Genomic DNA, 14,559 nt, shown 5'->3' with positions numbered 1-14,559 from the left:
CATGACTCAAAGACATCCAGATCATGGAGGCAGCACCCAAGAAGAAAACCTGAAATGTCTCAGTGTCTAAAGGCTGCCAGGGAATTTACTGTTTTAACTTTGTAAGGTGACAGGTATCAGAGGAACCGGAGGTGTTCCAAGAGCCCGTAGCTGATTCCTCAAAAAGGATGGAGGAGGGTAACCCTAGAAAACTTAAGCAAGCCTACTCGAAGGTAGTTCCTTTGAGCTGGGCTGGAGGTTAATACAGATGGAGGAAGGGAAAGTACCCTTTGGCCTAGAGGACCCCATACTGATCCTACCCTCTGTAGTGAACAAAAATGGTTGTCCCAGTTTAGGATAGGAAAAGAATATACAAAGTATGATTTATTTTTCTGGACGTTAACCCAGGTAGTGTCAGATGCTCAATTTGACAAGGTCAAGCTGAGGAGGAGATGTGAAGAAGTGTTTGTTAGACCCTCCTTAAAAGCCCAGAATCAGGCATTTAATCTGTTACACATTAAGCCACAGAGAGGAAGGTAGTTCCGCTCTGAGGGCATTCTCTTTAGAAGGGAATAAGAAGCTAGGCCCAGGGAAAACAAGACAACCCAGGGAAGAGGAGCCTAGGGAAGGCCAAAACTGCTGTCTTTTGTTTAAGAACTGCTATGTTAAGCAGAACTGCTTGTGTTATATATTTTTTGAGAAGTAAAGAACTGATGAGAAAACAGCCAGAGTCTGTTCTCTGGTCAGCCACCAATTGCTCATGGCCTTTGTATGTCATTGGCATATAGCTGATAACTAACATCAAAATTTGAAAGAAGCTGGCAAAGAGGATACATAAATTGAATAAAATGGCCAATAACAGAGTCTTCAAGGACTCTAGTATCTAGTCGGAATAACGACTCGATACCTCCCAATGAAAACTTGTTGACAAAAAATGAAACCAAGAATAAACTCAGGAGGTCAAACCATTCTATCATGCGCAATTTAATAATACTGAATGGTCTAAAGGGTTGAATGTGGCTGATATATCTAATACAATTAAGAAAAAAATCAGTTTGATTATTGAAGCCCCGCCAAAACACACAAAAAATTGAGAGTAGCTGGGTTTTGGTACTGTGAGAAGTACAGAAGCCAAATTGGTTGCAGCAAAATAATGCATGTAAATATACTCTTTGAGTTGCTGGCGAGCAGTATTTTCCAGGACCTTGGCTAAAAAAGGCAGCATTGAAATTAGCTGATTATTAGAACTTATAAAGGGGTCTAAATTTTGGTTTCTTCAAAACAGGACGAATGATACTCATAGGGAAACCGAGGAATATAACCATCCCTCAGAGAAGAATTTACAAAACCAGTGATAAACTCACAGAGGTTTACCCTCATTACTTTAAAAGGTACGTTAGAACATGCAGTCAGAGAGCAGAAGATATCCTTCAGATTAGCTATGGTTGCTGTTTAAGCATGAGCAATTCCTTACAATACCATAGAGCATGATGGTAGTGTTTCACTATCCTAGCTTAAAAAAGAATAATAGTATTCAAGGTAGAAAGCAACAAAGTTTGCCATGTGGAAACAGCAAGCTCAGTGTCAATACAATTGCATTATCCAACTGAGGGAGCCAGACTGACACAACTGATCCAAGTAAATCCTATTTCTCTTAATGATCAGACAACTTTATATTAACATTCAATGTGATTAAAAAATGATCAGGCCTGTATCTGGTGATGTCGTCATTCTGAGAAGGTGGTCCTAGGTATCATTCCCTGGGAGCCAGCTGCTTTCACCTTCAAAATAATATATAGCTGCATGATTTGCCAGAGATTTAATAATATCCTGGTGTGGGAATACATGGACAATTTTGTCAAGAAAGGAGGTGAGATAGCAGGGGGATCTAAGAGATTGGGAGAAGATAAAGTTCCAAGCTCTGAATACAAGTGTTATGGTTGAGCAGTGTTTGGGTGGATCCTTGGGTACTGTGGCAGATAACCATGCCCATGGGGAGGAGCCACAGTACTAGGCTAGACTCAGAACACACAAACACAGTTAGTTCTTTATTGTACAGCTTGAAGAGTACCACCAGAGGTGGCAGTAGTGAAGCAGTCTGGTAGTTGCAGTCTCAGGGACCTCGGCAGAGGGAGCCCTTCTCACCCCGTTGGTATTGGAAGGTTCCGAAGCAGGTCTCCCAGCAAGGAAATACTGTGGATGAGATAGACTGAGAGTTAGAGTACTCACTAGGTATTTGCTGTAAGTATGCGATTCCACCAGGTTGTAGAAGAAGGTACAAGCACCGAGGCAGGGAGAGCAGGCCCTCGAGGAGTGAGTACCTGTTCCCTGTAAGGCACCTGAAATAAAGCAGAGGGCCCCCAAGGAGCAGGTACCCAGGTTAGCAGTTACCCCGTAGGGCAGAGAGAGAGCTTCCAGCGGCAGCACGGAAGCGGCAGAGTAGCGTACACAGGAACGGATACAAGTCCCGATTCAAGTCCTTGCTAACTCAATGAGCTAGCAAATTAGAATAGATTATATACCCAGATGGCATGACCTCAGCAAGGGGAAACGCCCCCGAGGTTCGCGCCAAGGTTGGAATAAAGACGGTGACGCGCACGCACCCTAGTAGGTACCTGGGAGGAGCATGGCGGGAGGCTGCACCATAGCCGTTCCAGGGACGCTGGAGAGGTCGGCTAGTAGATGTGGTGGTAGCCATCTTTCCTAGGTAAGTGGGAGGAGCCGTGAATAAGGTGAGGCAAATGGGGCGAAGCCGTCTAGCACCGACGGACGCAACAACAAGATGGTGGTGGAGGCGAGTTCTGTTGCTGAGGACCTATTTGAAGCAGTGTTTCGAAAGCTCACTCGTGCGGTTACTGCTGCAGACATAGATTAATTGGAAAAAAATATAGTCTTCTGTAGATTAGCTGAGAGAAAAAGTTGAAAATTATAATTCAACCTTCGTGGGACACTCTGCTAAAGTTTCTCATCATGAAAATCGTATCAACACCTTAGATACTGCAACAGCAGTTCTGAAGGCCAAAAACAAGCAGTTGGAAGAAAAACTTGAAAACCAGAGCAAAAGAATCAACTTAAGAATTCTGGATGTGCCTGAATCAATTCAGGAGGAAGCCTTATTAAAGTTTTGTGAGGTGGTTCTACTAGGTCTCCTGAATGTTGACACATCAGGCTGATTCTGGCTGAGAGGGTGCATCACCTTGGTGGCGAGGATCCCAAAGTAACTAAACCCAGACAGGTAATAGTTAAATTCCTTAACTATACCAAAAAAAATAAGTTGTTAATGTTTTACCAGAAGCATCAGGAGTTGGTATATGAGAACAATAAACTCCTAATATTTCCTGACTTCTCTGCCAAGGCGCTTGCATCAAGTAAAGAATTTACTCAGAGGCGGTATTGCATCCAGCTATTCTGAAAAGGTATTAAATTCATGCTGCAGTTTCCTGCATGCCTGAAAGTATTTCATCAAGGGGAAACCAGGGTGTTCACCAATGGCTGGGAAAATTGCAGCGCCATTTGCAGTTATGTGTTTTACTGCTGTATCGTCTACTTTAAAGTTTCTAGAGCGTAGAAACCTGTATCTTCAAAGTCTGTAAGTCACATTGCTGGCTGAAATACGTGTAGATGGGGCAAAGTTCCTAAACTTGTTTCATTTTAATTTTTGTCTGTTTTGTTTTTTGTTGTTCAATAACGTGCAGATTGTTGGTCGAGCGGTTGTCTTGGCCAAAGTACAGACTGTATGCTAACGTGATTATGGGAGATAATATTGGCAGAAGGAGGCCTTAACAACGGGTGCATTGTTGATGAGAAGAATACAGCCCTTTTTTTTTTTTTTTTTTTTTTTTTTTTTTAATTGGCCCAGCTCTAGTTTATTTTTTATTCCATAATTTTTCTTTTGGTATGATGCCATTTGGAGAACTGAATGGCTTTTACACAGATTCATGTCTTTATATGCTGTTTAATGGAGAGAGCCAATGTTTGGATCATTGTCTGCTGCCATTTTTGTTATGAGAAGCATTATATTTCTATTCCTATGATGCAACTACACAGTTTCTATATTGGGTGGAATCACCGCTGATTCTGGGAGATCCTGGGGAGGAAGGGGAAGATTGTTCTCCGATGCAAAGAAAAGAAACCACCTTGTGGTTGAAGGGAGCATCTTCTTGTTGCTACTCCTGTGGATATGGGTCTGTCTTTGGTTCTTCATATGAGGGGAATGGGGATTGGGGTGAAGGGTATGAATGAATGGCTGGAGATATTGTAGCGTATATCAGTACCTTGGTTTAATGAATGGGGAGTGGGTGTTTGTACATGGATGTGTACATATGGGCTGCTGAGTAAGAGTGGGGTGCTTCTGTGGGATATGTGAGTCTATTTAGTGATATTACATTGGTGCTATCAGTACTTATCTATGTTGGGGGGGGGCTTAGGCTGGGGAGTTCTTCCTTAATTAAAATTAGTTTTTCTTACTAAATATTATGCTTTGTCCTTTTTTGACATTGACTAGTATTAATGTGTGTTCACTTAGGGGTCAGTTTTAAAAGGAGCGTGCGTGCGTCCGTCCGTCCATGTGCGCGCGGTTCCCAGTGCGCATACATGGACGTGCTGATTTTATAATATGCGTGCACATGTTATAAAATCCGATGGCCGTGAGCACATGGATGCTGGATTTTAAAATTCACGCTCGCATGTGCTGGCAGCCTGCGACTCGCAGACACAGGGAGGGAATTTTACAAAGCACAATCAGGCTTCCCCCAGTTCACTTTAAATCCGCTCCAATTAAGGAGCGGACTGGGAGGGAACTTTCCTACACCTAACTCTATCCTTCCTCCCTCTTCCCCTCTCCTCTCTGTCCCTAAACCTACCTTAAATATCCCTTTTTTAAAAAAATTTTAATCCTTCTGGAGCAGAAGTAATGTGCCAGCACGTGCTTCACTGGGACAGCGGCTAATGGCACTGTCCCGGCCCGCCTCCACACCCTGCCCCACCCAGACCATGCCCGCTGGGCTGCCCCTTTTCCCTCGGCCGGTGCTTTTGTGTGTACCAGGGTTAATGCACGTGGCCAGGCCTATTGTAAAATGTGTGCGGTGCGCGCAAGGCCCAGTCACGCACGTAAACCCCGAAATTTATGTATGTAGCTCTTTGAAAATTACCTGTTAATGTTGATGGGTTTCATTCACCCATTAAGAGAAAAAAAAAATCTTAATGGATCTCCGCAAGCGTAAAATAAGTATTGCCTTCCTTCAGGAAACTCACCTTGATGACATAGAACATGGAAAGTTACATACAGAATGGGAGGGCCAATGTTTTTTACCTTCATTCTCTGCTAGACAGAGGCGTGGCAATTCTAAAATGTAAAAATTTACCTTTTGAATTAGTGCGACAGTTCACTGATCCTGGTGGTTACTTCGTCGTGGTCACAGGTTCTTTACATGTATTACATTACTGTTTGTGAATCTTTCTGCTCCTAATGAATATTCACACTGACCTTCTTGCTACATTAGTATCTTCGGAAAGATATATACCTATAATTGGTGGGGATTTCAACATTACTGATAACCCCCTGATCAACTGTAATCCTCCAAAATCCCCCTCCCCCCAAATCAAACTGATATGGGTTTGGGTTTCTTTTGCCAGAAGTTGTGATTAGGGGATGCTTGGCATCTATTATATTTGAAAGATAAATAATATTCCTTTTACTCTCATGTTCATAATGTCTATTCTCAATTAGACTATTATTTAATTTCAGAATTAAAGTTTGATAGAGTTATCAAGTATGAAATGTCAGATGTAGCTTACTCAGTAGCTTACTCAGATCATTCTATGATTATCATACAATTTAAGTTTATAATCTGATGGGGGTATAACCCCTGGATGGAGGATGTCAGCAATTATAAGAACTTCAACTCTATGCCTGTTGATGATGCTGTAACATATTGGAATGTAGCAAAGGCTAGATTATTGCTTATCAAGTGAGGAAGCTTAGAGAGGGCCCTAAAAAGATTCAAGAGATTACTAAATGTGTTGCTCAATATAAACAATTCCATTTTCAATATCTTGCTCTGGATGTCAAAGTCCAGATTGTTGATATGTGCAAAGAATTAGAGGTAATCTTGGATGTCAAAGCTAAGCAAAACTTAGCTTTGACATCCAAGGTAATAAATCGGGTAAATTATGCACTAATTTATTGAGGCATTCTAGAGTGAAACCCAATGTTACTCAGATAATATATTAGGGAAAAATGTGTGGACAATGCATTGCTGCTGAAATATTAGTGAGGTTTCATCTTCTTTTTTCAAACAGTTATATACTACCGAAGGTCATTTGATGATAATCACACCAGTTTTTTCAAAATCTTATTTTCCCGCGGATATCTGAGGCTCGCAGGTTAGCCCTTGACATATCTATTGAAGAAGTTGAAATCAAGAAAGTGATTTACTTATCTAAATTGATTGGGTAAGACTCTGAGCCCTGATGGATTTGGAGCAGAGTTTTATAAAATCTTGATAGATTAAATTTTAACGCCTTTAAAGAATATGTTCTGAGCTGCACAGGAGGGAGGCCACTTTTTGGGGGGGCATAATCTGGCTATGGTGGTTTTAATACCGAAACAGAGTAAAGACTCCCTTTTTCCGGAATCTTATAAACCTGTATCATTACTCAATCAGGATATTAAGCTGTCAGTGTGTTTCAAAAAGATGGACTAGATTTGAAATCGCTATATCTCTGCAACCACAAACCGCCCATGAATGAAACTCTTACCACTTGAAAGAGTGGAGCATAGAGCTTCAAATGAGTACTTCTAGATGCTTCTCCCAGTGCACAAACAGCCTCTAGCCTCAGTCATTTGCAAGATGGCAACCCTGCATTGATCCGCCAATATCAAAGAACATTCGTCATTGGTTCTGACAATTTGAGGAAACAGGCTGTTTATGTAAGGGGAAAACACAAGGTGACCACGCACTTCAGAGGAGAACATGAGAAAAATTCAAGAGAGTTTTCAGCGTAGCCCACACAAGTCCACTCACTGTGCCAGTCGAGAACTTGAGGTTTCTCTTACAACTGTCTGGCATGTGTAAAGGTGACGTTTAATCATGAGGCCATACCGGTTGCAACTGGTGCAGGCTCTTCATGTAGGTGACAAAGGAAAGCATGTAGAATTTAGTGAAGCAATTTTACAGAACATGCAGGTCAACAGCTTCTTACCGTGTTTAATTTTTAGTGATGAAGCAATGTTTCATTTAAGCAGTAAAGTTAACTGTTACAATGTGAGCATATGGGGATTAGAGAATCCACATGAAACTGTAGAGAATGAGCATAATTTCCCGAAAGTGAACGTGTTTTGTGCCGTTTCTCAAAAAAAGATTTATGGCCCTTTCTTTTTCGAGGGAAGCACAGTTTTGGGGTAAACATATCTCGAAATGCTGCAGAACTGGCTCTTTCCTCAACTTAAAGAAGATTCCAATGACTTCATTTTTCAGCAAGATGGATCACCACCACAGTAGCACCTGCAGGTTTGAGGTTTTCTAAATGACATACTGCCTCAACATTGAATAGGGCACACAGGACCCCAAGACTTGGCGCTACACTCTTGGCCCCCAAGATCTCCAGACATTACACCTTGCAACTTTTTCTTGTGGGGATACATCAAAGACCGTGTTTTTGTGCACCATTAGCGACTAATCCAGATGACTTTAAAAACAGAATCACTGCAGCAGTGGCTTCAGTGGAAGAAAACACTTTGAGATGCGTTTGGGACGAATTCAACTATTGTCTCGATGTCCATACAGCAGTAGAGGGCACATAGAGTATTTATAAAATGGTTAGTAAAACTTGATAACTCATTAAACCATTTGTAATTTTTTGTGTAATTGTAACATGTTGCCATTGTGAAATATACTGCTTTGAAATTGGGTCCATCATTTTGAAACACCCTGTATTTTAGCAAATAGAGTTGCAGGAATTGTTCATTTTCTTGTACAGACTGATCAGACAGTTTTTATTGCAGATAGGCATTCCTCATCTAATCTGTTGAAGACTTTGATGGCCTTTCATGTGATAAATAAGGAATATAAGGATGGATTATTAGTAAGCCTAGACTATGAAAAGGTCTTTGATCGGGTCAAATGGCCTTATATGTGGTGGGCATTGCAATATAATTTTGAGGAGCAAATTGTATGCAAACCCTCAGGCACAGATTTTGGTTAATGGAGTAATGTCTAATACTTTTCCTCTGTCTAAAGTAGAGGTGGGCAAACATTTTGTGCTGGAGCCACATTACAAAATATTAAGCACAACAAGGACCAGAGGGTGGAGCAGGGCGGGATGGGCGTGGCAGGACAGAGCAGATCATTGACACATCAATCAATTTCCAAAACTTGCTACAGGCGTTTCAGTATCCAGCAGGCCTAAATGCCATCATTTTTAGCATGTAAGCAGCCTCTTCAATCATGGATCTCCAGCCTCCACCAAAAACAGAAAAACCTTCAATCCAACCAGGTAAAAGACATTTTCCCAGCTAACGGACCACCTAACCTCAGTCACAAATGCAGGCCACAGTGGCATAGCTACAGGCGGGCCTGGGTGGGCCATAGCCACCCAGCATGTTTGATTAAGAGAGAGGCAGGAAGGGAGGTTGTTTGATCACCTAATAATTAAGATGTGTCAATGATTTGCCCTGTCCTTACCAGGCTGTGGATCAGAAATCAATTGGCTCAGTGGAGTTGCAATCAATTTAGAAGAGCAGCAGGATCAGCAGCAGGGGAAAAGGCTCTTGAAGCATGCTGGCTCACTGCCTGAGAGAGTGAAAGATGTAGGGGAAAAAATGAAGGAGAGAAAAATAATGGAAGAGAGACTCTGGAAAAAGGGTTTGAAGAATGACCAGCGGAAAGTGAGACAGAGACTGGGACCAATATGTTTAGAACAGAAAATGTTCAGGCAAGAGAGGTAGAAAAAGCATTTTATTTTCAATTTAGCGATAGGAAAATACCAAATATGGGAATGTGCATCTCTGATATCTTTATTTTTTCTGCAGTACAGAAAGAAATGCAATTCTGGTTCTGTTTCTCCAGTGTTGCACTGCCTACGAGCTTGGTGGTTTCCAGTTTAAATGTGGCCTACATATTTCTATTTCTAATTTATGGTACCTTTATTCTGCATGTGTCCAAGGTGAGGGATTCTGCTAGCATGCAGCTCCTGTGTAGGGATCTGAGGCAGTCTAGCATATTCTGTTTTCCCAATAGGAGATATATTGTGTTCTGGATCTTTTGCAGTGTTTTCAGTGCTGTCTTTTCATCGGTAATTTTAATTTAATTTCAGAGGTTTATATTCCCATTCATAACTGACAGAGTCAAACAAGGTGTTCCTTGCACGTGAGTTCTGGGAGTTAGGATTGTTATGGTATAGTAGATTTGATCTATAGGTCTGGAGTGACTTTTTTTTGCAGGGATTTGTGTTGAGTACCCTGACAGTAGAGGCAGTTTGTGTGCCTATTACTGAAGCAACTCCAGAATTTGAATATTCATTTAAAGTTTTATATTTAAAAGCATAATGTCCAATTATATGTACTTACACGATCATTATTGGGAGAGGGGAATCATGATTGGTTCATTGTTATCACAATTTTGGTAGGTTCCTTTTCGTCTTAACCCTAAGTCTTTTAACTACTTAGCAATGCTTCCGGGAGAACTTGGCAGCATTTTTGATTAAGAGAGAGGCAGGAAGGGAGGTTGTTTGATAAAGTGATTTCTGGGGACAACAAGGTGGGATGGGGATGATTTGAGAGGGAAACTAAAAGACTATTGGGGACAGGGTGGGAGATCACCAGAGAGAGACAGCAGGGGACAGGGGCTGGGAACTGAAACGAGAGAGAGAGTCAGACTACTGGGGACAAGGGGGTTGAGAGAGAGAGAGAAGCAATAGGGTGGGTCATGGGCTATGAGTCTCCTCCCCATGCCTCACTTTGTCTCCAGTAGTCTCTCTCAGTGCCCATCTCCCCACCACTATATGTGTCACTCTTGTTCTCATCATGGAAGGAAGGATATTGAAAGATAGAGAAACGGGTGGTGGGGGTGGCAGGGAATTGCCAATAAAAGTATAACCAGCGCAGTTCACACCTGTATGCCTATTGCCCACCCATGTTAACCACAAGCCCTGCCAAAATATCAGTAAGGGCTAGGCCATTGGCAGGCCATAAGTATAAGTAGTAAGGTGCAGACTAAAATCTGGACTGGAAATCACTAAAAGCCAGACTCAAATGCAGTGCAATAAATCAAAAACAGAAATATCACCACTCCTCATAAAACAAAGTCAAGAAATATAAATCAATCACAACAATAAGGGAATCATACTAATGAAAAACATATTTCAAAACAGATGACAACATCACCTAATAAGAATAAGGATAAAAAAACTTAAACTTTTCCTCAAAATCAAATATTTCAAACCAACAGACATATCAAACACACAATAATTAAAACTAATAAGGATAAAAAAATTACCCCCCTCTCCATACCTAGAAACTTTTCATTTCTAGTCAGCCTGAGATTGTAGACACTGTTTCATGGGCACATACACAGTCAGGCTCACAATCTCTCTCTCTCACACAGGCACACACACACACGAAGGCTACTAATCTCATTCTCACAGGCGCACACACACACACACACACACAAAAGTAGGCTCACAATCTTTCTCTATCTCTCACGCAGATACACTCACAAGCAAGCTCCCAATCTCTCTCCCTCTCTCACAGGCACATATACAAGTAGGCTACCAATCCCTGTCGCACAGGTACACACACAAGCAGGCTACTAATCTCTGTGTCACAGGCAAACTCACAAGCATGCTCCCAAACACACAATTGTACCTCTGCTCATTCTTCAGCCCGCTGGCCTGAGTAGAAGTGATGGCCCACCACCCGGTCTCTTTTCTTCCCCTCCGATGGGTCCTGCTGCTGTGGCTCCCTTCGCCGCCTTTTGCCCAACCAGCCTGGGGCAAGTTGCATCTTTTTTTCCTTCATTTTTGGCCCCGCCGCCTCGGCACCAGCAGGCGCCACTGATGCAATATCTTTTCTTTTTCTTTTTTTTCGGCCTTGCTAGCCTCGGCTCTGGTGGGCGCCGCTGCCACGACATCTTTTCTTCTTTTTTTGGCCCCGCTGGCATGGGCTCTGGCGGGCACCGCTGCTGCACATTTTTTCTTCTTTTTCAGCTCTGTCGACTGGGCTCTGGTGGGCACCATTGCTGCATTGCTGTCTCTTCTTGCTGGTGGGAATTCTGTTTTCTCTATGTTTTCTCTATGTTTCCATGTTCCTGATGTTTGTAATCCAGCCCCGATGTTCCTGATGTTCCATGATCCAATCCTGATGTTCTTGATGTTTTGTGATCCAGCCTTGATATCCAGTACCTCTGATTCCTTGATGTCCACCCTTCCTGGTGTGCCATGTCGTGGTCCGCGACCAGCTCCACGGGCAGGCTGTGTAGGGCGCGTCGTGGTATAAGGCCTTCCTCATGCCTGCAGCACAAGCCTCCGGAGGGTAATCCTTGACTGAAGCCAAGCCCTGTCTTGGTCCTATGTCCTGAACCTTGCTGGCCCTCGGATTCCCTTGTGTCTGCTCTGTCCATGTGTTAGATGCTGCTGGAACCTGCGCTGCTCCAGCGTGGTTCGTGACCAGCCACAAGTGGCTGTGTAGGGAACGCCCCGGTGCAGGCTTCTACAGTATCTGGGACATGTTGCCTCACATCCAGCGTGATCCGCGACCAGTCCCGTGGGTGTGTCGCAGCCTCAACCTAGTACTTTATCCTGATTCCTTGACTCCTGAATCTTGATCCTGACTCTGCCATCTGAACCTTGATCCTGAGTCTTCGTCCAAGTATCCATGTCTTGCCTGGCCTCTGTCCGGCTTGCCGCTTCTTGCCGTTACCCAGCGGACAGTCCGAAAGGGCTTGGAATGGTTGGAGGACCATTCATAGACCACAATTGCGTTGTTGGTCTTCCTGTAGCCTGCAGGTCCGGTGGAGGGGTCAGTACCTTCAGTCATCCTTATCTTCGCTCCAGTCTTCTTCTGCGCCGCCCATGCTTGCATCAGCTCACCTCTTGCTGTGCTCTCGGGGCTCCTCCCTGAGTGGCATGGCGATCCAAGGGCTCACATCTCTTGTCAGAAGCGACCACGCCTCCGCGCTCGCGACAGTACTCAACACAATTGGGAATATTTCTGTATCTCTCTGCCACATTTTCTTAGTCTCTGATTCCATCATATGGTACTTAAGAATCTTCTCTCTCTTCATATAATCCACAGAATAGCTACTTGGCATTGACACTTCTATAAGCAATGCTGTTCTTGTGCTTTTCTCCTTTATCACTTTATTTGGTTTTCTTCTATCTAGCTTTTTATCTATTGGGATGTGATGTCCAGGTGGTGATCACAGCTTAAGAACATAAGAAATTGCCATGCTGGGTCAGACCAAGGGTCCATCAAGCCCAGCATCCTGTTTCCAACAGAGGCCAAAACCAGGCCACAAGAACCTGGCAATTTCCCAAACACTAAGAAGATCCCATGCTACTGATGCAATTAATAGCAGTGGCTATTCCCTAAGTAAACTTGATTAATAGCCATTAATGGACTTCTTCATTCTTCTTTATTCTTTAAAATTCTAACATAGTATTAATGGCAGAAAAAGACCATCCAGTCTGCCCAGCAAGTTTTATATGGTGGTAACTGCCTCTCCGTGCAGGTTATCTCTATGTTCCTGTTAAGATTAGCAAAATTCACTCTGAAGGTTACCCCTAAGCCTTATGTTCAGGATAGTAATATTTACATTTTTAGGGTCAGCGTCATGATCCCAGTGCTTTTCTGGTACATATGATGTTATAATGTTTACACAATTTCCAGTGGATAAGAAAATGCCACCTTTCTGTTGTGGTGATCCTAGGCTGTGGCTAGGGCTTACAGCAGCTTACTGGAATACTGGGCCACTCGGGTAAGGCTTATACCTGTGGGGGAATACAACCTTAGGCTGAGAGGTTTAGGACTGGGGTTAAACACATCCAGTGCTCTAGACCAGGGGTGGGCAAACGTTTTTGTGCTGGGGCCACATTACAAGTTACAGAGCACAACAAGGGTTGGACGGTGGGGTGTGGCATTTCCTCAACACAGTAATCAAATCTCTACCACTTGTTGCAGGTATTTCAGTATCCAGCAGGCTTAAGTGCCATCATTTTTAGCACACAAGGAGCCCCTTCAATCATGGATCCCCAGCCTCTACCAAAATCAGAAAAACCTACCAACAGGTACAAGGCATTTTCCCAGCTAGCAGACTACCTCACCTCGATCACAAATGCCGGCCATAGAATAAGGTGCAGACAAAAAATGGATTCGAAACCACTAAAAGCCAGACTCAAATGCAGTGCAATAAAACAGAAATTTCCAAGCTTAACCTGTTTATTGTAAACCGACATGATGTCCACAACTAATGCCGGTATATAAAAATGTTTAAATAAATAAAATAAATAAATAAATCAGTCACAACAATGAGGAAACCACACTAATAAAAAGCATAATTCAAAAAGATGACAAATAGACCATCACCTAATAATTAAGAAAAATAAGGACAAAAAACGAACTTTAAATGTTAATCATTTCATCAAAATCAATCACATATTTCAAAATAGCAGACATATCAAAACACGATAATTAAAACTAATAAGGATATAAAAAACATCCCCCCTCCCATATCTGCAAATGTTTCATTTCCAATCAGCCTGAGATTGTAGATTCTCTCTTTCACAGACACACACACGTAAGCAGGCTCCTTAATCTCTCTCTCCCTCTTTCACAAGCACACACACACACACACACACACTCAGGCACCCAATCTCTCTCTCTCACAAGCACACACACACACACACACACATACAGGATCCTAAGCTCTGTCTTTCACAGGCACACACACACATGTGCACAAGCATGTTCCCAAACACACAATTGTATCTGTGCTCATTCTTCAGCCCCGCTGGCCTGGGTTGTAAAAGCAGCCCACCATCCAGTCTCTCTTCTTCTCCTCCAACAGGTGCTGCTGCCATACCTTTTCCCTTCATTTTCAGCTCTATCAGCCTGGGCTCTGATGGATGCCACTGCTGCATCTCTCTTCATTTTCTGTGCCACTGCCGCATCTCTTTGTTTTCGGCTTCAATGGGCTTTACTGCTGTGTCTGTCTCTCCTTCCTGGCAGGAACCCCACCAATGCTAATGAATGGGGCCTCTCCTCCTCAGCCAGGTTGCATGCCGACTCCACGCTTGCACGCTGATGCTTGCACGCTGATGCTGTCCTGCCTGCCCTCTGATGTCATCAAAGGCCCATTTCAGCATGTCAGCAAAGACGTGACATTTTGGGCCTTTAACAATGATGTTGAGAATTCAGGCAGGCTGCAAAAGCCTCGGTAGGCCACATTTAATGTATTTTAAAATTTCTTCCCCGGGCTGGATTAAAAGTAAGAAAAGGCCAGATTTGGTCTTGATGCCATAGTTTGCCCACCCTTGCTCTAGAATAGATCTTGAGGGAAAAGGCAGCCCAGGAAGTACCAGCGC

At 43.1% G+C, this 14,559-nt stretch overlaps 1 protein-coding gene across 8 annotated transcripts in view; it reads left to right on the top strand.

The window, feature by feature from the left end:
• The window catches only part of MLPH (melanophilin), a 329,932-nt gene that overhangs the window by 63,494 nt on the left and 251,879 nt on the right, over positions 1–14,559 (top strand). The window contains exon 1 of one of the 8 annotated variants that reach the window (XM_029606450.1): positions 3,322–3,395. The exons of 6 other annotated variants lie outside the window; for them this stretch is intronic. The gene's annotated coding sequence lies outside the window, so the exon portion shown is untranslated. Of the gene's footprint in view, positions 1–3,321; positions 3,396–3,446; positions 3,569–14,559 lie in introns of those variants that run through there. One more of the 8 variants, XM_029606451.1, reaches the window with a different exon arrangement.

This window comes from Rhinatrema bivittatum, chromosome 6 (assembly GCF_901001135.1).
Source record: "Rhinatrema bivittatum chromosome 6, aRhiBiv1.1, whole genome shotgun sequence".
Lineage (NCBI taxonomy): Eukaryota > Metazoa > Chordata > Amphibia > Gymnophiona > Rhinatrematidae > Rhinatrema > Rhinatrema bivittatum.
This window is presented reverse-complemented; position numbering and strand designations above follow the sequence as displayed.